Here is a 25,139-nt window from a genome sequence, read left to right as displayed (position 1 = left end):
AGTGGTGGTTCTCGTACACGTCTGCGACGATGGAAGAACTCCAGCCACAAAATAAAATCTCTTTCAAACACTAGGACGGCAGAAGGCGGTCCTCTGACTAGTATAATCTAATACTGTCTTCTCCTCTCTGTGTTCTCCAGAAAAGAAACGCGAGCTCCCAGCCACAAGGACGGAATTCAGATAACGTCTCAACGTAAGTATAGACAGAGGAAGTGCTCTCAGTCACTGAACGCCGCGTTCTCAACGACGACTCCCTACCCGGAGACGAAGTCCAGAATCGTATAAGTTCGCAACAGTACAGTGCCTAACCGTTCTAGCTACAAAATCTCCCGAGATTAAAGACAGCAAGTCCGTCTGTACCAACAAAAGCTGATACTAAGCGACAGTCAAACACGTCCGCTCAAAACGGAAGACCTCATTCTTTCCACCACTGGCTTCCAAGCGAAGCTCGGCTCCCCTCCCTCGTAACTGCAGAAGGTGAATCATATTCTCGAAACCACAGAACATTCTCCTTCTCTACTCGCCGACCAACCATATTTTAGTATTTTGTCGTCCAGCGCGGAAAGTTTGCGAGGAAATACCTATCCCCATTAATTAGGAATTCATACAATGGTACGTTTCTCAGAGCAAAAATCTTCGGAAATAACCCAGCCAGCGTGATTTCCGAGGTAACGCCCCTTTCTTCCTTTCTGCTGCGTCCAAGATTTTCAGAGTTCCCAGTTATCCTTCCGGCTTGGCTACAATGTCGGCCAGCCACCACTCTATTGTGCTTCAGCGCTCACGTGCCCCGACCGTCCGTCTTGGGTTACTTCCTGTGTTAAGCAAGAACAATACTCGTGTGCGGTTCAAAAATGGTTCAAATGGCTCTGAGCACTATGGGACTTAACATCTGCGGTCAGCAGTCCCCTAGACTTAGAACTACTTAAACCCAACTAATCTAAGGACATCACACACATCCATGCCCGAGGCAGGATTCGAACCTGCGACCGTAGCGGTCGCGCGGTTCCAGACTGAAGCGCCTAGAACCGCTCGGCCACACCGGCCGGCACTCGTGTGCGGGATTTCCACCCAGGGCCCGAGTTACGCCAGCCGTTTCATTTCCACTGGCGTTCCAACCTATACTAGTATAGGCAATCATTTATTACGCTGTTTTAATAATAAAGACAATCCATCACCTTTCATGCAATAAGCCTTAACAACTATTTACAGGGTGTACGTGACAATGTCAGTCTTCTTTAAATATTCAGATATGCTAAGTACAACCTATCAAATGATACCTAATTCCGTTTGTAAATCACGGTGAAGTATGTAGATGAGTGCTTGTAAGGTGCGAAATTAAAGCCACTTTACACTTTCTTCGCGAGAAACAGGCGGAGGAAAAGTTCTTAGAACATATGTCTCTTCCACAATATGCTTGATAGACCTTCTAATGGTGTCGCCACACTTAAAATGCATTTTATTGCCCGTTCCATTAGAAGGCGGAAATGGTGTATCGCTTCTGCTCCTGCTCGAATTCGGTTGCCCTCATGTTTCGTCACTTTAGCTCCATATTTCTGTAAAATTTACTGTCAGTGAGACCAAATTCAACTACATGTAACATGGTAGCCACCAAATTCTCCATGAAATGACGTTTTGATACACATCATCATATGTTTAGTAGTCAGACTACACGTCGCTTTTTATTTCTTCTTAAGAATGTTTCGAAGTGGACTGAGCTGAGCTGCGGCTCGCGTTGGTGCGATGTGTAGGTTTCTGCCAGACCGTATCGTTTAGTTGGCATGGTTGCGTTGTTTGTCTTCTTCTCGTGTTCACTGGCACCACTCGGGTTCGTAAGCGTTGCCTGACCGCTAGTGGCACCAGTGGCGCTTATTGTAGTTCTGCTGCCCTATCTTTGGGGCTACCGCGTTCTTCTTCCGTGTGTTGTCAGTGTGGAGTTCGGTTGGGGACGCAGGAGCAGCGAGGTCCGCTCAGAGCGACAACACGCCGGGACTGCTGGTGGCGTGTACGGACCGTCGGATAGAATGGCAGTGGTCACGAGGGTGCACGACCTCGTCGAAACCACATCCTGCATGTTTGAGTGCGTTGCAATTCGCATAGATAAACCTCCACCATTGTGAAATCTCGCGATTCTCCAGTGACTTGGGTTCGTGTTGCCGCTCGTAGTATCACCGAGGCGAAAAGCAGAGAGTGGAGTACCTGGGGAATGCGGATCTGATTAGCCGTCCTAAGCTTCTAATTACTATTTACCATTTTCAACTTCTTACATTGTTAAGTTCAACCAGTGGCATTTTTCTGTATTGTGGCCGCTAACGCCCCAGTTACGTGCCCTGGGGGGTTAGTGTATGTAGCGGCAGTGTACAGGGTTATTACAAATGATTGAAGCGATTTCACAGCTCTACAATAACTTTATTATTTGAGATATTTTCACAATGCTTTGCACACACATACAAAAACTCAAAAAGTTTTTTTAGGCATTCACAAATGTTCGATATGTGCCCCTTTACTGATTCGGCAGACATCAAGCCGATAATCAAGTTCCTCCCACACTCGGCGCAGCATGTCCCTATCAATGAGTTCGAAAGCATCGTTGATGCGAGCTCGCAGTTCTGGCACGTTTCTTGGTAGAGGAGGTTTAAACACTGAATCTTTCACATAACCTCACAGAAAGAAATCGCATGGGGTTAAGTCGGGAGAGCGTGAAGGCCATGACATGAATTGCTGATCATGATCTCCACCATGACCGATACATCGGTTTTCCAATCTCCTGTTTAACAAATGCCGAACATCGTGATGGGAGTGCGGTGGAGCACCATCCTGTTGAAAGATGAAGTCGGCGCTGTCGGTCTCCAGTTGTGGCATGAGCCAATTTTCCAGCATGTCCAGATACACGTGTCCTGTAACGTTTTTTTCGCAGAAGAAAAAGGGGCCGTAAACTTTAAACCGTGAGAATGCACAAAACACGTTAACTTTTGGTGAATTGCGAATTTGCTGCACGAATGCGTGAGGATTCTCTACCGCCCAGATTCGCACATTGTGTCTGTTGACTTCACTATTAAGAAAAAATGTTGGCCGGCCGATGTGGCCGTGCGGTTCTAGCCCCTTGAGTCTGGAACCGCGTGACCGCTACGGTCGCAGGTTCGAATCCTGCCTCGGGCATGGATGTGTGTGATGTCCTTAGGTTAGTTAGGTTTAAGTAGTTCTAAGTTCTAGGGGACTGATGACCTTAGAAGTTAAGTCCCATAGTGCTCAGAGCCATTTGAACCATTTCAACCAAAAAATGTTGCTTCATCACTGAAAACAAGTTTCGCAGTGAACGCATCCTCTTCCATGAGCTGTTGCAACCGCGCCGAAAATTCAAAGCGTTTGACTGTGTCATCGGGTGTCAGGGCTTGTAGCAATTGTAAACGGTAAGGCTTCTGCTTTAGCCTTTTCCGTAAGATTTTCCAAACCGTCGGCTGTGGTACGTTTAGCTCCCTGCTTGCTTTATTCGTCGACTTCCGCGGGCTACGCGTGAAACTTGCCCGCACGCGTTCAACTGTTTCTTCGCTCACTGCAGGCCGACCCGTTGATTTCCCCTTACAGAGGCATCCAGAAGCTTTAAACTGCGCATACCATCGCCGAATGGAGTTAGCAGTTGGTGGGTCTTTGTTGAACTTCGTCCTGAAGTGTCGTTGCACTGTTATGACTGACTGATGTGAGTGCATTTCAAGCACGACATACGCTTTCTCGGCTCCTGTCGCCATTTTGGCTCACTGCGCTCTCGAGCGCTCTGGCGGCAGAAACCTGAAGTGGGGCTTCAGCCGAACAAAACTTTATGAGTTTTTCTACGTATCTGTAGTGTGTCGTGACCATACGTCAATGAATGGAGCTACAGTGAATTTATGAAATCGCTTCAATCATTTGTAATAACCCTGTACATTTCCTCGACTTGCCGCCGCTGTCCGGTGAGGTGTATAAGTTTGACAGCTTCTTGATTGTAGATTGGGTAGCGTTCTTCTACCTTAGTGGTAGTCACTCATTGTTGTTCCGGGCGCTCTAAGTACAGTATTCTGTGGGTTGAGCCCAGACCGCCGGTTCCGGCTTTGGCGTAATTTTACATCTTGCATTTGTTTTGTTAGCTATCAGGTAGCCTCACCAAGATTATCATTAGTCGCTCGTTAGACTGCCACTAGTCCGAGTTACCATCTTATGGTGTGAATGCGCCGGCCGTTGTGGACGAGCGGTTCTAGGCGCTCCAGTCCGGAACCGCGCTGCTGCTACGGTCACAGGTTCGAATCCTGCCTCGGGCATGGATGTGTGTGATGTGCTTAGGTTAGTTAGGTTTAAGTAGTTCTAAGACTAGGGTACTGATGACCTCAGATGTTAAGTCCCATAGTGCTCAGAGCCAATCCGAATGCAATTCTTGGCTGCCTTTCTCTTCGCTCGCGAAAGTGTTTTTGGTGTGACGTATTCAGAGGTCGATTCATAGAGCACCGTCTGTCACTGGCCCTTGTGTTTTATTTTAGTATTGTATTAATAAGTTACCATCATTTGTCTCACCTGTTTGGTGATCTGTTGCTTTTTTTTAATTAACTTTTTCTGTGCAATTCACCGTTTGACAGTACATTTGTTAACTTGTTTTACAATTGCTATTTTGGGCGTTAAATGCCTTCAGCCGTGATTGTGGTTACGTGCCTTAAAAGTCTGATTGCGACCTCATTGGCTTGTTTTCAAAAATTGTTTATTAAAATAAATGAGCAAAACTGCAAAGCAAACCAATAGTAGTTGATTCCGGCCCCGTACACAATCTTAACCCAATCCTGCCTTCTTTAACTACCAGGTATCATGGATATTTTGACTAATTTCCAAGAAATGTCACTGATATATTCTTAATAGTTGACAAACTAATGATGAAGCATAACACAAATTAAGCAAGCAATATAACTGATGAACAACGCTTGCCGAAAAGGCAGAGAGGGATTTCTTATTCCTTCCACAGTGTTCGGCAGTTGGCAGTAAACGGTGGTGGATAGTAGTAACTACATTACGACCTCTTGCAGCAGGTGTACTTGCTTCAGACATATGGTGCTAGACAGGCTGTGCAGTTCATCACGACAGGCGCCATTGACCGCAGCCTTGCGGCCGAAAATAACAGGAATGACCACGTGTCGTACAGTCCTGGCCTACGACACTACTACCGTTCCGGACCACAGCAGCACCAGATGCAGCCACGACTCTGTCAGAAATATACTGCCACCACTCCGAAATATGTTTGTCTACAAAAAATATGTCCTCCGAATGTCCTTCAGTAATGTTTCCGGCAATGCTTCCATAAATATGACATCCATTTCCCTACACGATACACGATCACAAGTGCAGTGTTTTAAATTTAGCAACGCCACACTCAGACATGTTAATGCGTCATCTCGTGCCGCATGTTTTCGACTAACAGGTCGAGATATTTGCCATGAGCTTAGAGGTTGGTTATAAAATTGAAATGAAAAAAAATATGTTTGTAAGTTTTTTTCCGTTTAAGCTCCGATCAGCCTTATAACAGTTTCATACCTAATTAAATGATCGAATACGTCCTTACCACTATCCCTCTCAATCCTGATGTCTTCAATAAGTGTTCTTTACAGTGACACAATAGTTTCCTAATCGAGTGAATGGGCAAAGGTCATGAGAAGGCACTGTGATACGAATCGATCGTCGGTTACTGAGGCCTATATGGTCAGTTTGTCACCGTATACTACCGATATAAGTGGGTTCTTGACCCCCAACATCAGAATCGGTGGCTCTGCGGAGGGCGACTTTACGTCCGGTCGTCAAACACTTGCGGTCATCCTGTGCGGAAAAAATTGTCTCTGCAAGACTGAATTCCCAACCAAGCCACTGTGATCTCGGAACCACGAATTCTTGTATAATCTCCGATATGCTACCACCAATGCGTCTCGCAATGCTTGTCGTCCCACAGTTAAAGTCGGTTAACTGGCGACGTGCTGTCACGTTCAGTACGGACCTGTCTGTGTCAGACTGTTCTGATATCTTGTCTACAGTGTGCGGTAAGCAATATGCAGTATGCAGTTCCAACCATGCTCGTCACCTCTGACGTCCTCATCTGAGTTTCTGATGCAAAATGAAATATTCAACTTGTGCACTGCTTGATAATCGCGTGTTGATATACGTCTCTCTAGAATCGCGTGAGACAAATGTAATTTCTGTTCAGTATACCTGCTTATTTACATTTCTCAAAAGTAGTCGTATGTATCACATCGCCTCACAAGCAGATCTCTAAATATTTCATCGATGTGACTACGTCGGCCGGAGTGGCCGTGCGGTTATAGGCGCTTCAGCCTGTAACCGCGCGACCGCTGCGGTCGCAGATTCGAATCCTGCCTCGGACATGGTTGTGTGTGATGTCCTTAAGTTAGTTAGGTTTAAGTAGTTCTAAATTCTAGGGGACTGATGACTTCAGATGTTAAGTCCCATAGTGCTCAGAGCCATTTGAACCATTTTTTTATGTGAATACATCAAGAGACTATAATAGCAACAGAATCTTTTTCGACTTTTTTGCCTCTTTATGTTTCATTGGACCTCTTTTTAAGTATGCTGACATTCACTCCCCAGAAAATGTTGTCTTCCTCATGCCAATTCTCGTGTTGGTTAGCTAACTACCACACTTCCCTGTAATCGTCGAAGGTAGGTTTGTGAAGTATATTCACTGCGACTCATTGTATGTAGACATAGAGGACACTAATAAACCCCTTATACTTGAATTAGGTGCCCTTCAAAATATTTTTTTTTGTTATAAAAACTCGTCGTCCGCGATAAAGTTGATAAGGTCAGGTGCGGTCCAGCTTAGAGAAGAACTACTATCGTATTTACTTTCAACAATGAGTAACGTTCTTAGTGACTTATGTCATCCAGTATTAATTCAGGGTGTTTTCCCGGAAAGACTGAAATATACCCTTCTTAAGCCTCTCCATGGATCTCAGTAACTACCATCCGGTTTCACCCCTTAGATAATGTTCTAAAATTTTTGACCAGGTAATGTAATACACGGTTGTCAGCCGCCTGTGTAGTAATGGGATACTTAACAGTCGCTGTTTGAATTTCAGAAGGAACACACTATTGAAACAGCTAGTTAAGCATATACTGAGAACATACGAGAATCTTTAAACGATAAAGTAGCACCAGTTGGAAACTTTTGCGCCTCGTCGAAGGCATTTTATTAGAGACCCGGCAGGCCGGCCGGTGTGGCCGAGCGGTTCTAGGCGCTTCAGTCTGGAACCGCACGACCGCTACGTTTCGAATCCTGCCTCGTGCATGGATGTGTGGGATGTCGTTAGGTTAGTTAGGTTTAAGTAGTTCTAAGTTATAGGGGACTGATGACCTCAGATGTTAAGTCGCGTAGTGCTCAGAGCCATTTGAACCATTTTTAGACCCGGCAGGGTAGTCGAGAGCGCTAACGCGCTACTTTCTGGACTCGAATTGGCGCACCGGCCCCGGATCGCATCCGTCCGGCGGATTAATGACTAGGGCCGGTGTGCTGGCCAGCCTGGATGTGGTTTTTAGGTGGTTTCCCACATCCCACAAGGTGACTACCGGGCTGATCCCCCACGTTTCGCCTCAGTTACACGGCTCGCATACATCTGAACTCATTCAACTATTCCATGAATTACCGTAGACCTAGACAGTTGGGGTACACTATTTCCCATGAGGTACGGGGTGGCGGCAGGAAGGGCATCGGGCCATCCTTTCAAATTAACATGCCATATCCGATTAACCAGCAGAATCCACAAGTCGGGATTCAATGCTAGGAAAGATAGAATATTTTACTAGAGAAGCTATGTTTTTGAGGTATGTGGTTTATGAACTTAATGGAACATGCAGAAACGTATGAAGGTGGGAAAGGGGTAGAAGGACTAATATAAGCAGGATTAGAAGAATCTTTATATCATGACGAGACGAAACTACACTCGTCAAGCCATAACCGTGGGTTCTTTGATTGCTCTGGAAGGTAACACATGGGAACATCGACAGGTGAAACGTTAGTTCACTTTACTACGTCAGTGATAAAAAGATTTAGTGAACTTGGTAAAATCCTTTGCCACAGGAGCGCCTGATACTTTACAACTGTCACTGATTAATAAAGCATCACTTGACGCACTACTTAACACACTCGTCTCTCGGAGTACAATGTTGAACAGTGACAAAAGTAAGTTCCGGTCTGAGATCTGAATAACTTTTAGTTCTACTCGATGACGTTGACTGCTTCAGCTTAGGTCACGAATTGGCGAACAGGGGCGGAGCGCTTCCATGCTCTGCGCTGCGTGGCAAAAGTCATGGGACAGCGGTGTGCACACACAAAGATGGAGGCTGAGTCGCGTACACAAGGTATGAAAGGTCCGTGCACTGACGGAGCTGTTATTTGTGTTCAGGTGATTCATGTGAAAAGACTTCCGACGTGATCATGGCCGCTCGACGGAAATTAACAGACTTTGAACGCGAAACGGTAGTTAGAGCTGGCAGCATGGGACACTCCATTTCAGAAATCGTTTCGAAATTAAATATTCCGAAATCCAAAGTGTCAATGTGTGCCTAGAATGCCAAATTCTACGCATTACCTCTCACGACGGACAACGCCATGGTCGTCTGTGTTACTAGACAAGCAAGAATGCGTGAAATAACCGCTGGAATCAATGTGGGACGTACGACGGATGCCATATTCCTTGACTTCCAGAAAGCGTTTGACTCGGTGCCCCATTGCAGACTCCTAACTCAGGTACGAGCATATGGGATTGGTTCCCAAATATGTGAGTGGCTCGAAGACTTCTTAAGTAATAGAAGCCAGTACGTTGTACTCGATGGTGAGTGTTCAGCGGATGTGAGGGTACCATCTGGAGTGCCCCAGGCAAGTGTGGTAGGTCCGCTGTTGTTTTCTATATACATAATTGATCTTTTGGATAGGGTGGATAGCAATGTGCGGCTGTTTACTGATGATGCTTTGGTGTACGGGAAGCTGTCGTCGTTGAGTGACTGTAGGAGGATACAAGATGACTTTGACAGGATTTGTGATTGGTGTAAAGAATGGCAGCAAACTCTAAATATAGAGAAATGTAAATTAATGCAGATGGATAGGAAAAAGAATCCCGTAATGTTTGAATACTCCATTAGTAGTGTAGCGCTTGACACAGTCACGTCGATTAAATATTTGGGCGTAACATTGCAGAGCGATATGAAGTGGGACAAGCATGTAATGGCAGTTGTTGGGAAGGCGGATAGTCGTCTTCGGTTCGTTTGTAGAATTTTGGGAAGATGTGGTTCATCTGTAAAGGAGACCGCTTATAAAACACTAATACGACCTTTTCTTGAGTACTGCTCGAGCGCTTGGGATCCCTATCTGGTCGGATTGAGGGAGGACATAGAAGCAATTCAGAGGCGGGCTGCTAGATTTGTTACTGGTAGGTTTGATCATCACGCGAGTGTTACGGAAATGCTTCAGGAACTCGGGTGGAAGTCTCTGGAGGAAAGGAGGCGTTCTTTTCGTGAAACATTACTGAGGAAATTTAGAGAACCAGCATTTGAGGCTGACTGCAGTACAGTGTTACTACCACCAATTTATATTTCGCGGAAAGACCACAAAGATAAGATAAGAGAGATTAGGACTCGGACAGAGGCTTATAGGCAGTCATTTTTCCCTTATTCTGTTTGGGAGTGGAACAGGGAGAGACGATGCTAGTTGTGGTACGAGGTACCCTCCACCACGCACCGTATGGTGGATTGCGGAGTATGTATGTAGATGTAGATGTAGATGTAGACGAACGTATCAGTTAGGACAGTGCGGGAAAATCTGGCGGTAATGGGCTACGGCAGCAGACGCTAGTGTCTTTGCTAAAAGCACGATATCGCCTTGATCGCCTCTCCTGGGTCGTGAGTATTTCGGTTAGATCCTAGAGGACTGGAAAACCGAGACCTGATCATATGAGTCCCAATTTCAGTTGGTAAGAGCCGATGTTAGGGTTCGAGTGTGGAGCGGACCCCACGAAGCCTTCGATCCAAGATTGTCAACAAGCCACTGTGGAAGCTGGTGAGAGCTCCATAATGGTGTGTTTTGTGTTTCCTAGGAGGAAGGTATTGTCTGTTCTACAAGATTATGGAATAGGAGGCAAACTTTTGCGAGCAATTAAAGGTCTTTACATGGATAGTCAGGCAGCAGTTAGAGTTGACGGTAAATTGAGTTCATGGTTCAGAGTAGTTTCAGGGGTAAGACAAGGCTGCAACCTGTCTCCACTGTTGTTCATATTATTTATGGATCATATGTTGAAAACAATAGACTGGCTGGGTAAGATTAAGATATGTGAACACAAAATAAGCAGTCTTGCATATGTGCATGACTTAGTTGTGATGGCAGATTCGATTGAAAGTTTGCAAAGTAATATTTCAGAGCTAGATCAGAAATGTAAGGACTATGGTATGAAGATTAGCATCTCCAAAACGAAAGTAATGTCAGTGGGAAAGAAATATAAACGGATGGAGTGCCAAATAGGAGGAACAAAGTTAGAACAGGTGGACGGTTTCAAGTACTTAGGATGCATATTCTCGCAGGATGGCAACGTTGTGAAAGAACTGGAAGCGAGGTGTAGCAAAGCTAATGCAGTGAGCGCTCAGCTACGATCTACTCTCTTCTGCAAGAAGGAAGTCAGTACCAAGACTAAGTTATCTGTGCACCGTTCAATCTTTCGACCAACTTTGTTGTATGGCAGCGAAAGCTGGGTGGATTCAGGTTACCTTATCAACAAGGTTGAGGTTACGGATATGAATGTAGCTAGGATGATTGCAGGTACTAGTAGATGGGAACAATGGCAGGAGGGTGTCCACAATGAGGAAATCAAAGAAAAACTGGGAATGAACTCTATAGATGTAGCAGTCAGGGCGAACAGGTTGGATGGTGGGGTCATGTTACGCGCATGGGAGAAGCAAGGTTACCCAAGAGACTCATGGATTCAGCAGTAGAGGGTAGGAGGAGTCGGGGCAGACCGAGGAGAAGGGACCTGGATTCGGTTAAGAATGATTTTGAAGTAATAGGTTTAACATCAGAAGAGGCACCAATGTTAGCACTGAATAGGGGATCATGGAGGATCTGTATAAGGGGGGCTATGCTCCAGACTGAACGCTGAAAGGCATAATCAGTCTTAAATGATGATGATGATGATGAGGAAATATAATGGGTCCTCTTGTCCAACTGAGTCGGACATTGACTGTAAATTGTTATGTTCTTCTACCTGTAGACCATTTGTAGCCGTCCACGGACTTCACCTTCCCAAGCAAAGACGGTATTTTTGTGGATGACAATGCTCCACGTCGCCGGGCCACAGTTGTTCGTGATCGGTTTGAAGAACATTCTGGATAGTTCGATCGAATAGTTTGGCCACCCAGATCGCCCGACATAAATCCAACCGAACATTTATGAGACAGTCAGATCGTGCACGAAGCCCTGCGCCGGCAACACTCTCCCAATTGCGGACGGCTATAGGGGCAGTTCAGTATTTCTACAGGGGACTTCCAGCGACTTGAGTCCATGCCATGTCGAGCTGCTAGCCTAGACCGGGCAAAAGGAGGCTCGGCACGGTATTAGTACGTTCCCATGACTTTTGTCAAGTCACTGTATATTGACCGGCTGTGCTAAAGAGAGGATTTGTCATCTTCGGCCTCTCCCATTCGTCGTTGTGGGTTCCAGCAAGACATCGCTAATGTCTTCGGTATCGACGTGCTTTGCCGATTGCAGTGTGGCACCGCGATCTTTGAACGATATTACTCTTTAAAGCAAAGAAATCCTGTGGGTTCTCGCCCTTATAAATGAATCGGCACCAGTCGAGGTGTAACCTCCCCCTCACTTATCGACCTTAATGACAGTGAAAAATTAAACCGCGTGTACCTAATGGAAATTTGGGAAAAAGCAATCGTCACCGAAGTTAATTTGTCGGTAAAGAGGGAGGAAAGGGTTACATCTAAATGAAAGGAAAAATGCAAATGAAATTGGTGGAAATTAATTTTGAGAAAAGGGTAAAATTAATAAAGAAAGTAAATGTGCGGTCGTCACGTTAACAATTAATTGGCGCTAATTAGATATTTGAGATTTGGTGGAAATTACGGTCGCCAGTCATATGGACAATTACTGTAGTAACTGAAAAATAAAGGTTACTACACATATAATTAGCACTAGAAGCGTGGCAACTGAAGGTTGACACGTGTAGTGTGAAAACTGAAAGTTTGTCAGAAGTAATAAATTTCGCTACACTCTGACTTAATTTAGCAAAAGAATTAATAAAACCGGAAAATCGAAAGTTAATTTAGTGACTGAAGTTAATAGTGGGCTTTCTTTCTGAAGCACATCGAAATTCAGTAAAATAAGGTTAGTCTTGGGCTACCTCAACAATCATTTCAAAAGCTACTTGAATCTACGCAATTTAGAAATAAGAGATTTAACTTTGAACTTGAATTAAATGATTCTGAACAATTAACAATAGTAAAATTTAGTACGTACCAAGCTGAGCTGCAGTCACAGGTAAGCTAAAATACGGTAACAAAACTCACACTCTTAATTTGTGCTTGTGTAATCTAAATATTGTAGCCAGCTATGAATGCCTTAACTGAACTTTGAAATTAAAGCAGTGAAATCGAATTATATAACTTTAATGCTGGCGTTTGAATTTCAACGACACTCGGGTTCACTTCGGAAAAGGAAGGGACCCTGCTTGGTAATGCAATTGGGACAATGAGGAACAAAGGTTCATGCTACGTTGCTGTAATTTTGTGATTTGAACAGTTTGAAAAGCTGAGGTCTGCCATACAGTTCTAAAACTTTACGTGCTTCCAGTCTTCCTTGTTGGTTGATTGAAGGTTTGAAGCCGTCGATCGAGGAGGTGGCGACAGTCACTCATTGTCGGCCGTCGCTGTTGCAGAAGCTGGATGTTGGCGCGCCTTCTTCTCGACACGGTCACCAGACGAAACGGGCTCTTGATGTGCGCCAGCTAATGCTTCCCGTCCGCGACACCATGTCAGAAACTATCATCGCAAGTCGAGCGCAATTACATGCTGCCAAACCCCGAAAGCGCGGCAACTCGCGGGAGCTTCACACAACGCACCTGCTCCACTCGCTACTCCAGCCAGACTCTCTCTCTTCTCAGCCCGCGCTCCACGCGACAGAGTTAACACTACAAAAGATCCTACACACTTTGGTTCTCCACACGACCTATCGATGTATTCGTTCGATAGCATAGTTTTCCCTAGGCAAGACCCAGCGTAAAAATACAAATAATATTTACAAAACAAACCAATTATACATCGACATAAATGCATAAATATATATACAAATAGTAAAACAATTACAATAAAGAGACAGAAATGTCATATCTTCAGATGACAAAATAAGGAAAAAATTTATAAAACAAACCAATTATACATCGACATAAATGCATAAATATATATACAAATAGTAAAACAATTACAATAAAGAGACAGAAATGTCATATCTTCAGATGACAAAATAAGGAAAAAATTTATAGTACAATAGATGGAAACAGGAGGATATGCATTTCCGGCGTTACAGAGGGCTATGTCGTCTTCTGCCAATTGCGTTATCGGAGGCTATATGGAGAGGTGTGGGACCAGCAGGCTGATCTCATGGACGTTATCGGCTTTCTTGACCTTGAAGCTGATACTTCTTTACTTCTCATTGAAAAAGCTTCTCACTTGATCTCACTAGGTTGAGTGCACACCTTTCCAACCCTCTCCCCTTCCCCCCACACAAAGGAAAAATCCTTGTCAGTACCAAATACGGATCCCTCGTATAGCAGCCAGAAACGCTGAACACAGACCTACGCTGGCGTACTAGTAGAAGCTTTAAAAGCAATGAAAAACAGAAAGGCAGCTGTTATTGATGGCTTCAACAGCTAGTTATTAAAATACCAGGGACTCCTCATTAAACTAAGATGTATATATTTTCTGAATTAATGCTGAGAGAAAGCGAGAGTACCTGAAATCTGCTCAACAGCTATTGCGTACTCAGTTTTAAGAAAGTTGACCGAAAAAGCTGTAATAATTATACGGTGATAGTTGTTTTAACAGCTGGTTATAAACTGTATGCAAAAAGTTATCCCTAAGCTTAAGACTAACATCACTTTGTCGACTATACCAAGGCGTTTCATAGATTAAACAGCACGGAACTCTGGTCATTATTACAATAAAATCGAATTCCGAAAGTCTTGATATGGGCCATAAAAATCTTATACTAAGAAATTAAATTTGGAATTAATACATAGTAGAAAATAAGCAAGAATGGCATTAACAATAATCAAGGTTGCGATCTTTCCCACTTTTGTTCAATTTATATGTAAATGACATGATTAAAAAAACGGCCTCCCCCGACGGACAGATCACCATCAACAGTGGCACACCCTCACTTCATGAGCAGCCGAGCGGTCTCAGGCACTGCAGTCATAGACTGTCCGGCTGGTCCCGGCGGAGGTTCGAGTTCTCCCTCGGGCATGGGTGTGTGTTTGTCCTTATGATAATTTAGGTTAAGTAGTGAGTAAGCTTAGGGACTGATGACCTTAGCAGTTAAGTCCCAAAAGATTTCACACACATTTGACCATTTTTTTCACTTCATGAGACACTGCGAAGAGGTTTGGAATTGAATCCAAGACACTGGCGCAAAGACTGGTAATCAGGAACTCTACGCTACCACCTCTCTTCCCCTTGCCGGTCAAATACTTGAAGTGAAAATTTCATACACCACCAGGATTCTAACCGGCCTATCCCCGAGTTGCGCGCCACCGTACAGCGAGCGCTTGCAACCTAGGCCAGGGTATTGGCATGACACTTAGAAAATGTAACAGATCTGCTGGGAGAGCCGGCCAGAGTGACCGAGCGGTTCTAGGCGCTACAGTCTGGAACCGCGCGACCGCTGCGGTCGCAGGTTCGAATCCTGCCTCAGGCATGGATGTTTGTGATGTCCTTAGGTTAGTTAGATTTAAGTAGTTCTAAGTTCTGGGGGACTGATGACCTCAGAAGTTAAGTCCCATAGTGCTCAGAGCCATTTGAACCATTTGCTAAGGAGACTGCCTACACTACATATGTCCGTCCTCTCTTAGAATACTGCTGCACGGTGTGGGATCCTTACCAGACGGGACTGACGGAGTACATCGAAAAAGTTCATAGAAGGGCAGCACGTTTCGTATTATCGTGAAATATGAGAGAGAGTGTCACAGAACAGATACAGGATTTGGGCCGGACATCATTAAAGAAAGGCGTTTGTCATTGCGAAGGAATCTTCTCACAAAGTTTCAATCACCAACTTTCTCCTCCGTATGCGAAAATATTTTGTTGATACCAACCTACATAGGGAGAAACGATCACCACGACAAAATGAGGGAAATCAGAGTTCGTACTGAAAGATACGGGTGTTCGTTCTTTTCGTGAACTATACGAGATTGGAATAATAGAGAATTGTAAAGGTACTTCGATGAACCCTCTGCCAAGCACTTAAATGTGATTTGCAGAGTATCCATGTAGATGTAGATGTAGATGTAGATGTAGATGTAGATGTAAAAAGTGGAATGGAAAAACAAAAAACAACAAATGAATTAAACTGGATAAATACCATTATGTACTAAATACATTAAGTCATGTTGACGCCCAGACTGATATAACCACTTCAGAAGAAGAATTGCGAAGAAATACTTTTTTTAAATTAAGCCAAATTGACTAAAATTGTAATTTCAGAGTATCTTTGGAAAAGACGTAAGTAATGGCATTCCGAGGAAAACAACAGGTGTGGTGAAAGGTAGTGACAGAAAACAAAATAATGGAGCAAATGTGTCATTTTAAGCGGTGGAATATCCAACTAGAGAACTCTTTGACAATCTACCCACTAAATCGAATGTCTGACAATTGGCAGAAGTGTTTTCAAATGTAAAGCTGTTTCTGTTTCTATACTACAGAGAAATTCTTGACAAGAAATAATTAGTCATTTTCACAGAAAAACTTGTAAATGGCCCTCATGTACCAATATAAATGTTTTTCATCTTTTTTTAGATACACGACGGTAGATCGGAAAGTAAGGAACGATCGGTCGCGAAATGGGAACCACAGTGAAAATCAAAACTGTTTTCTTTGTACATTTAGCTACACCTTCCAGGTATTCCTTATGCAGTCACCACTCCGACTTAGACATTTGTCGAAGCGTTATAGCAAATTTCCAACACCATCGTCATAGAAGGCAGCAACCTGTCCTTTTCGATATTTCTTTGCGCTGGTCTATAGCGCATATCTGCACTCAAGTGTTGTCTTCGTATCCAGGGTTTCGTGTGAACAGAGATGATACTCAGGACGAGCCAGTTAGGACCGTGTTGTGGGTGATCGAAAACTTCCCATCGAAAAGGCTTCGAGAGCGTCTTCACTGCCCTTGCAGAGTGCGGCTGAGAATTCCCAAGAAGAAGGAAGTGCGTGGCAGTTGTGTTAGGTGGGTTGCATTCATTAAGGCGAAGCCTCTCAGCGGGCCCTTCTACTTGGGGGAGACATCGTTGTTCTAGGCGCCTTTAATCGCTCACAGTGCGCTCACAACTGGAAAGAGCGTCTTGATGCGATCGACGGGAATACTAGAGACACTGCCCAAAACGTCTGTGAAAAGCCTCATCGTCTTTTCACAGTGGTTTTCATTTCGCGATCGATCGTTCCTCATTTTCAGCACAGCCCTCGTATATGTGTAAGGGTTCTATATATGTTCCGATGACACATTCTCGAACATAATTTCTATTGTAAATATTATCTGCGGAACAAGCAACTGGCCAACTAGGTAAGACACTGGGGTTTGTAAGTGTGTAGTGGTACCTTTAACAGTGAAACATTCCCTTATACTATATGAGGTGATGTTCACTACAGAGTCTGTCGATAATTACAAGACAGCTTTCGTTTCGGTATTTCGCTGCGGCTAACGATGTTTTATTATCTGCATCATTTCACCTATCAGTGTCACGATCTTCAACATTTGTGACGTGGAGCAGTCTTCTATGCATTCGACACAACTGGCCATTAAAATTGCTCCACCACGAAGATGACGTGCTACAGACACGAAATTTAACCGACAGTAATAAGATGCTGTGATATGCAAATGATTAGCTTTCAGAGCATTCACACAAGGTTGGCTCCGGCGGCGACGCCTATAACGTGCTGACATGAGGAAAGGTTCAACCGAATTCTCATACACAAACAGCAGTTGACCGGCGTTCCCTGGTGAAACGTTGTTGTGATGCCACGTGTAAGGAGGAGAAATGCCTCGTTTCACTAACAGTCGAGATGACAGGCATCTTATCCGCATGGCTGTAACGGATCGTGCAGCCACGTCTCGATCCCTGAGTCAACAGATGGGGACATTTGCAAGACAACAACCATCTGCACGAACAGTTCGACGACGTTTGCAGCAGCATGGACTATCAGCTCGGAGACCATGGTTGCAGTTACCCTTGACGCCGCATCACAGACAGGAACTCCTGCGATGCTGTACTCAACAACGAACCTGGGTGCACGAATGGCAAAACGTCATTTTTTCGGATGAATCCAGGTTCTGTTTACAGCATCATGATGGTCGCATTTGTGTTTGGCGACATCGCGGTGAACGCACATTGGAAGCGTGTATTCCTCATCGCCATACTGGCGTATCACCCGGCGTGATGGTACGGGGTGCCATTGGTTACACGTCTCGGTCACTTGTTCGCATTGACGGCACTTTGAACAGTGGACGTTAGATTTCAGATGTGTTACATCCCGTGGCTCTACCCTTCATTCGATCCCTGCGAAACCCTACATTTCAGTAGGTTAATCCACGACCGCACGTCGCAGGTCCTGTACGGGTCTTTCTGGATACAGAAAATGTTCGACTGCCGCCCTGGCCAGCACATTCTTCAGATCTCTCACCAACTGAAAATGTCTGGTCAATAATGGCCGAGCAACTGTCTCGTCACAATAGGCCAGTCACTACACTTGAAGAACTGTGGTATCGTGTTGAAGCTGCATGGGCGGCTGTACCTGTACACGCCATCCAAGCTCCGTTTGACTCAATGCCCAGGAGTATCAAGGCCGTTATTACGGCCAGAGGTGGTTGTTCTGGGTACTGATTTCTCAGAATCTATGCACCATAACTGCGTGAAAATGTAATCACATGTCAGTTCTAGTATAATATATTTGGCCAATGAATACCCATTTATCATCTGCATTTCTTCTTGGTTTAGCAATTTTAATGGCCAGTGGTGTAGTTGTGGACCTCAACGCGGCTGTACTTTTCCACATGACGATCTTTAATTCCTGCTACTGATCGCTCGACGGTTGGCTCTATTGAGCGTTGTATTAAGCAATAATTCTTCGACCGAGTAGTCGAGTTAAAGTATATTTCATGAGCACGTGTTATCAGTCGTACCGCCGTGGTGACGCACTGCATTGTTTCATTGTTTTACGGTTCGTTTCAGGCAGCCATATTAATGGAAGCATAGCAGGTAGGGCAACATACAATTTATTAACGTAAAGTGGGATATTTAATATAAAGTCGCCACGGTCGTTGCGTCATTTACACGTCGAGTATCCCCTGGTGCCGCTGGAAGGTACTGCGTCCCCCACGGATTAAGTGCTGAGGAGCGTCTCAGTGCAGGTTTTACGTCAGAGTCACGATGGCGCCGCATTAATATTGCAGGCCACTCGGGGCCGCATCTGAATTAAGCTGCAGACAGGGCGAACCCGCAGGGAGCGGCTCCTCTGCCGAAGGTACGGGTGATGGGGGCGGGGTGGGGGGGGGAAGGGGGGGGCGGTCAGGTATGGATCACACGGCTCTGGTCCTGTCCTGTCCTGGAGCTGCGCATGGTCATCGGTGCCAGGGGCAGGTTGGCCGCTCTGCCCTCAGCAGTTACTTCTGTCCCCTCCTTCACGCAGTACAACGACAGAGAACCCGTAAGCTTCCTACAAAAATTCATCCCCAAAGAAAATATTCAATATTCTTTTTCCAAAAATTTTTCTCTCGTGTGACGTGAGTTTAAGATATCGTATTCAGCTGATGAGCAATACTGTCTGTAGAATGGCTTGTGTTGCACATGTGAACAGTGTTGTGAAAGAAAACTTCAAAATGAGTGAAATACAGAATTTGAATTAATGAAAAGTAATCTAATTAAATGCCGAAAGTTGAAAGATATAGGTTATTGTTAGTCAGGGCCATTCTTTTGCAGGGAGTTTTGAAAATCAGATTGCGTTGCTTTAAAACTATTGTTTCTCAGTTAGTGTTTATCAGAATAAGTAAGGAGAGAAATGTCTGAGTACGTTCAGTTTTGCTCAGCTGTTTGAAAATTAAATAACGTAGAGGTTTTCCAGCACTGTCATTTATAAAAATTTTCTAAGGGGACGTTTCAAAGTAACTAATTGTACTCAGTGAAAACTATTCAACTGAAACTCATTACTTTTGTACATTAGGAAAGTTGCGTGACATGGTCCAATTTCTGACTTGAAATGTCCACAAAAATAAAATACTGCTCTACTCAGAAGGAAAGTATCTGTTCGAGATTACCTACACTGTTCACTGTTTTTTTTTTTTTAATATCTTATGGGCCTTAACTGCTAAGGTTAAGCATACACACTACTTAACCTAAATTATCCTAAGGACAAACACACCCACCCATGTCCGAGGGAGGACTCGAAACTCCGCTGGGACCAGCCGCACAGTCCATGACTCCAGCGCCATAGACCGCTCGGCTAATCAAGCGCGGCTTGTGTCTGGTGCACTGACGTTTACGAAGGCAAACAGAAATCAGCAGATGCTGCAGCTAAGGAAAAAATAAACTACTCACCACAAAATTTATTTTTTGCTTGTCCAAAAGAATCTTTGGCTTAGTGTGGTGTAAAGTGCAATGAACATACCACATAAACTTTGGCCGGCCAGTGTGGCCATGCGGTTCTAGGCGCTTCAGTCTGGCACCGCGTGACCACTACGGTCGCAGGTTCGAATCCTGCCTCGGGCATGGATGTGTGTGATGTCCTTAGGTTAGTTAGGTTTAAGTAGTTCTAAGTTCATAGGGGACTGATGACCACAGATGTTAAGTCCCATAGTGCTCAGAGCCATTTGAACCATTTTTTGAACCACATAAACTTTGCTAAGAGTGATGGAGGAAGTTTTACGTCAGAAAAGTCGTTGTTGAAAAATGAAACACCAATTATTCTCCAGAAAGACTGGACAACATAAGAAGACCCTAACAACTACGAAATTCTCTCAGTACAAAAATTATACCTTCCAACCAATTACATTATTTGTGACATAATGAAAACAAATAGATCGAATTAACACTAATCCCGAATGTTATTAGTTGTCTTAGAAACAAAGATTTCCTTCATTTAATAGTTCTGACAAGCAAACATGACATTCTTGAGTATGCACTGGTTACCTAGATAAATTCATCCAAGAAATTCTATCCATAAGTAGAATCAGTAATATATGTTAACAAAATATTTTCATCTCCACAAGGAAGTATTCCAAATAATTTCTCTCATATTCACAAATATCAAATCTGCTCTAACAGCTCAACTGTTTGCTACTATGCGTCAAATAAGAACGCCCCAGTGTTGTATAAATGACAGACGAGCAAACGAACCGCAGATAAATTTAAACACAGAGTGAAGTATATTATTTACTACCGTTTCAAAATTGGGGGAAGTGGCATTTCTATACTCCAGTTCCATTGTTTGTAATGTCATGTGAAGTACCTATGAAAATAAAAAAAACTTTGAACATAGCTGCTAAGGTTCAGTGACCGTGTCAGAATTATATTAGAACAAATAAGCCCTCGGTCACAAATATTAAGTCAAAATTGACCAGGTTTCGACGCTACTAGGAGCGTCGTCTTCAGAATTAAACTAACTGTTCTATAACATAATAGTTATATAAGACATTAATAAACTAAAGTGTGTACTGACTGGAAAGAGATGCAGTACTTGCAAGTCACATTCTAAAAAAATCTAAGCCGGAAAGGTGACGTCATGAAAAGTTTCAAATAAGATAAGATGGCGAGCCGCTAAGGGCTGCTCGTAACCTGAGTGAACACGGGTTATCTTATTTACAACTTTTCATGGCGTCGCCTTTCCGGCTCGGATTTTTTTAGAATGTGACTTGTAAGTACTGCATCTCTTTCCAGTCAGTACACACTTTAGTTTATTAATGTCTTATATACCTATTATGTTTTAGAACAGTTAGTTTAATTCTGAAGACGACGCTCCTAGTAGCGTCGAAACCTGGTCATTTTGACTTAATATTTGTGACCGAGGGCTTATTTGTTCTAATATACCTATGAAAATTATTTTAATCACCTCGTAAATTAATCGAATGCACAACGACAATTAATATGGAGACTTGCAAACGGAGCTGCAGGGAATGGATTTTTTTATATCTTTGCCACACAGTTCTTATGGAGGGTACACTTGCTGCCAGTGATTTAACCTGCGACACAGGAATGCGGCGGCAAATGCGTGGGTCTAAAAGGAAATGTGAGTCATATTCTACGAAACAGTCGTTTATGAGTAGGAAAGCTCTTCCCTCACTAAACACACATCGCATATCAAGAAACAAATCTTAACAAGGTGGTTCCTCAAGACGAAATGTATATTATTCAGTACGCAATATTTACATTTAACATTGATATGGGGTCTTCGTTTACAGAGCTGAGGGGTATGGGTACTTCATAGGCGTAATAAGCTCATAGTATCATTCACGTGGTAAAAAACTACGGTAAATGTCCTTTCTCCTAAAAGACTTTTTTTGCTTTATTGCGCATGGACTTCTAAGCTGTATTGAACTTTCTTCCTATAACATTCCAAAACATTTTATTCATTAGATTCTGCCAGCAACGGCAACATCTGAGATTCACGCTCCTTTGCATACCTTACTATATTATAACACACATGTCCAGAATCTAATATACCACCATGACAAACGTGGTGGCTCAGGTTTAACTTTCATTAATAAACTCACCTAGTCACTGAAACGGACAAAGGACAATTAGAGTAGTTGTTATGATGAACTTTACCGGCCAAGACTAACTTTTTCTTTTGGTGTCAATACCAACTGACAGAACTGATATCCAACAGAATCCGTCATCCGTAGCACACACACAAAATACCATTACAATCGCAATTAACATACAATAAAGTATATAATTCTGTTATTTCACAACATTTCACAGAAAAATATCTTTAATCAGCGACTTGTCGTTTTGATGAGTGGAAATGTGCAAGAAAAACTACCCATAAAGCTCTAAAGATCAAAGTGATATCTCACAACTTGTAAAAATACAGAAAAATACAAATGCCTTCAAATATACACTCCTGGAAATTGAAATAAGAACACCGTGAATTCATTGTCCCAGGAAGGGGAAACTTTATTGACACATTCCTGGGGTCAGATACATCACATGATCACACTGACAGAACCTCAGGCACATAGACACAGGTAACAGAGCATGCACAATGTCGGCACTAGTACAGTGTATATCCACCTTTCGCAGCAATGCAGGCTGCTATTCTCCCATGGAGACGATCGTAGAGATGCTGGATGTAGTCCTGTGGAACGGCTTGCCATGCCATTTCCACCTGGCGCCTCAGCTGGACCAGCGTTCGTGCTGGACGTGCAGACCGCGTGAGACGACGCTTCATCCAGTCCCAAACATGCTCAATGGGGGACAGATCCGGAGATCTTGCTGGCCAGGGTAGTTGACTTACACCTTCTAGAGCACGTTGGGTGGCACGGGATACATGCGGACGTGCATTGTCCTGTTGGAACAGCAAGTTCCCTTGCCGGTCTAGGAATGGTAGAACGATGGGTTCGATGACGGTTTGGATGTACCGTGCACTATTCAGTGTCCCCTCGACGATCACCAGTGGTGTACGGCCAGTGTAGGAGATCGCTCCCCACACCATGATGCCGGCTGTTGGCCCTGTGTGCCTCGGTCGTATGCAGTCCTGATTGTGGCGCTCACCTGCACGGCGCCAAACACGCATACGACCATCATTGGCACCAAGGCAGAAGCGACTCTCATCGCTGAAGACGACACGTCTCCATTCGTCCCTCAATTCACGCCTGTCGCGACACCACTGGAGGCGGGCTGCACGATGTTGGGGCGTGAGCGGAAGACGGCCTAACGGTGTGCGGGACCGTAGCCCAGCTTCATGGAGACGGTTGCGAATAGTCCTCGCCGATACCCCAGGAGCAACAGTGTCCCTAATTTGCTGGGAAGTGGCGGTGCGGTCCCCTACGGCACTGCGTAGGATCCTACGGTCTTGGCGTGCATCCGTGCGTCGCTGCGGTCCGGTCCCAGGTCGACGGGCACGTGCACCTTCCGCCGACCACTGGCGACAACATCGATGTACTGTGGAGACCTCACGCCCCACGTGTTGAGCAATTCGGCGGTACGTCCACCCGGCCTCTCGCATGCCCACTATACGCCCTCGCTCAAAGTCCGTCAACTGCACATACGGTTCACGTCTACGCTGTCGCGGCATGCTACCAGTGTTAAAGACTGCGATGGAGCTCCGTATGCCACGGCAAACTGGCTGACACTGACGGCGGCGGTGCACAAATGCTGCGCAGCTAGCGCCATTCGACGTCCAACACCGCTGTTCCTGGTGTGTCCGCTGTGCCGTGCGTGTGATCATTACTTGTACAGCCCTCTCGCAGTGTCCGGAGCAAGTATGGTGGGTCTGACACACCGGTGTCAATGTGTTCTTTTTTCCATTTCCAGGAGTGTATTTGTGAAAATCTATGTCAAGTTGAAAAGGAAATTTTGTCAACAATAGGACACGTATAATCTATGTGTGCTATCAGTCCTGAATCACTGCTGCATTTACTTGATGATTTCTTCCAAATAATAATAATAATATTTGCTACTGAATACTTGCTGCATTTGAAATTTTATGTGAATGTGTTTCTAACAGCTATCGGCAAAATATTGTATGCCTTAGTTAAAGTTTGTACCTGTCTTAAAATTTAAAACCAGCATGAGCTAACTTGAAATTTAACAATAAACTAGTAAAAGGAAACAGTGATTCATCTGGCAGTTCAAAATGTTACTGTGGACAGATGTATTTTTTTTTTTTACTTGCACAGGTAGTAAGAGATGGAGCTCAAAGCTCTGTATGGTATGATGAAAACAATGTATACAGGTAAACTACATGGTATCACAACCTGTCTATATGCAACCAGTTCTAACTACTATTTGATATTTGTTTGAAATTCTAGCGGCAAATATAGATATAATGCTTTTCTGATATTTTATCTATGAATATCATTAATTTTTCAATACCAAATTATGCAAAAATTTCGCTAACAAGCAAAAATTTGACTGCAATGTGATATCTGCTATTTCACGATTACGTATTATCGTCCTTCCCATATTAATAAGTAACCGTTGCAATTCAGTGTCATCTTTATGAACTTCTGCTAATAAAATATTTCCATTCAGAACCAAAGAATCTTTTCACTTTCAGATATGTGTTGAGAAAGTATATAAATTCGTACACATTGTTGTTGTGGTCTTCAGTCCAGAGACTGGTTTGATGCAGCTCTCCATGCTACTCTATCCTGTGCAAGGTTCTTCATCTCCCAGTACCTACTGCAACCTACATCCTTCTGAATCTGTTTAGTGTATTCATCTCTTGGTCTCCCTCTGTGATTTTTGCCCTCATTACACATTAAAGAGTCAAATAAAAGGGATCATAAGATCCATAAAATGCTCAGTTCAGTTTCTAATGAATAAGTAAATAATATTTTAGTTTTCAATAACATTAATGTACAACATATTTTGTTTCATTTTTATAACCGCAAAAATTATGTACTCTACATTAGAGTACAGATTAATAAATCATACACCCGAGAATACTGGAATTCAATAACCTTCCTATGAAATAATATCCTGATGAAATTAAATAACCACTGTACTCTTCATACAAAGCCGTTGTTACGTGTGTTGTACTTTTAGTCTCCATCGCTGTTTCTGATCTTCACCGTTATCTCTAGAATTTCATTTCAGTTTCTATTCGCATATTTCGAAATTATTTTGTTACTAAATTCTTTTCTCTCA

The sequence above is a fragment of the Schistocerca cancellata genome, chromosome 3 (genome assembly GCF_023864275.1).
Source record: "Schistocerca cancellata isolate TAMUIC-IGC-003103 chromosome 3, iqSchCanc2.1, whole genome shotgun sequence".
NCBI lineage: Eukaryota > Metazoa > Arthropoda > Insecta > Orthoptera > Acrididae > Schistocerca > Schistocerca cancellata.
The sequence above is the reverse complement of the archived record's forward strand: the minus strand, read 5'-3'. Positions refer to the sequence as shown.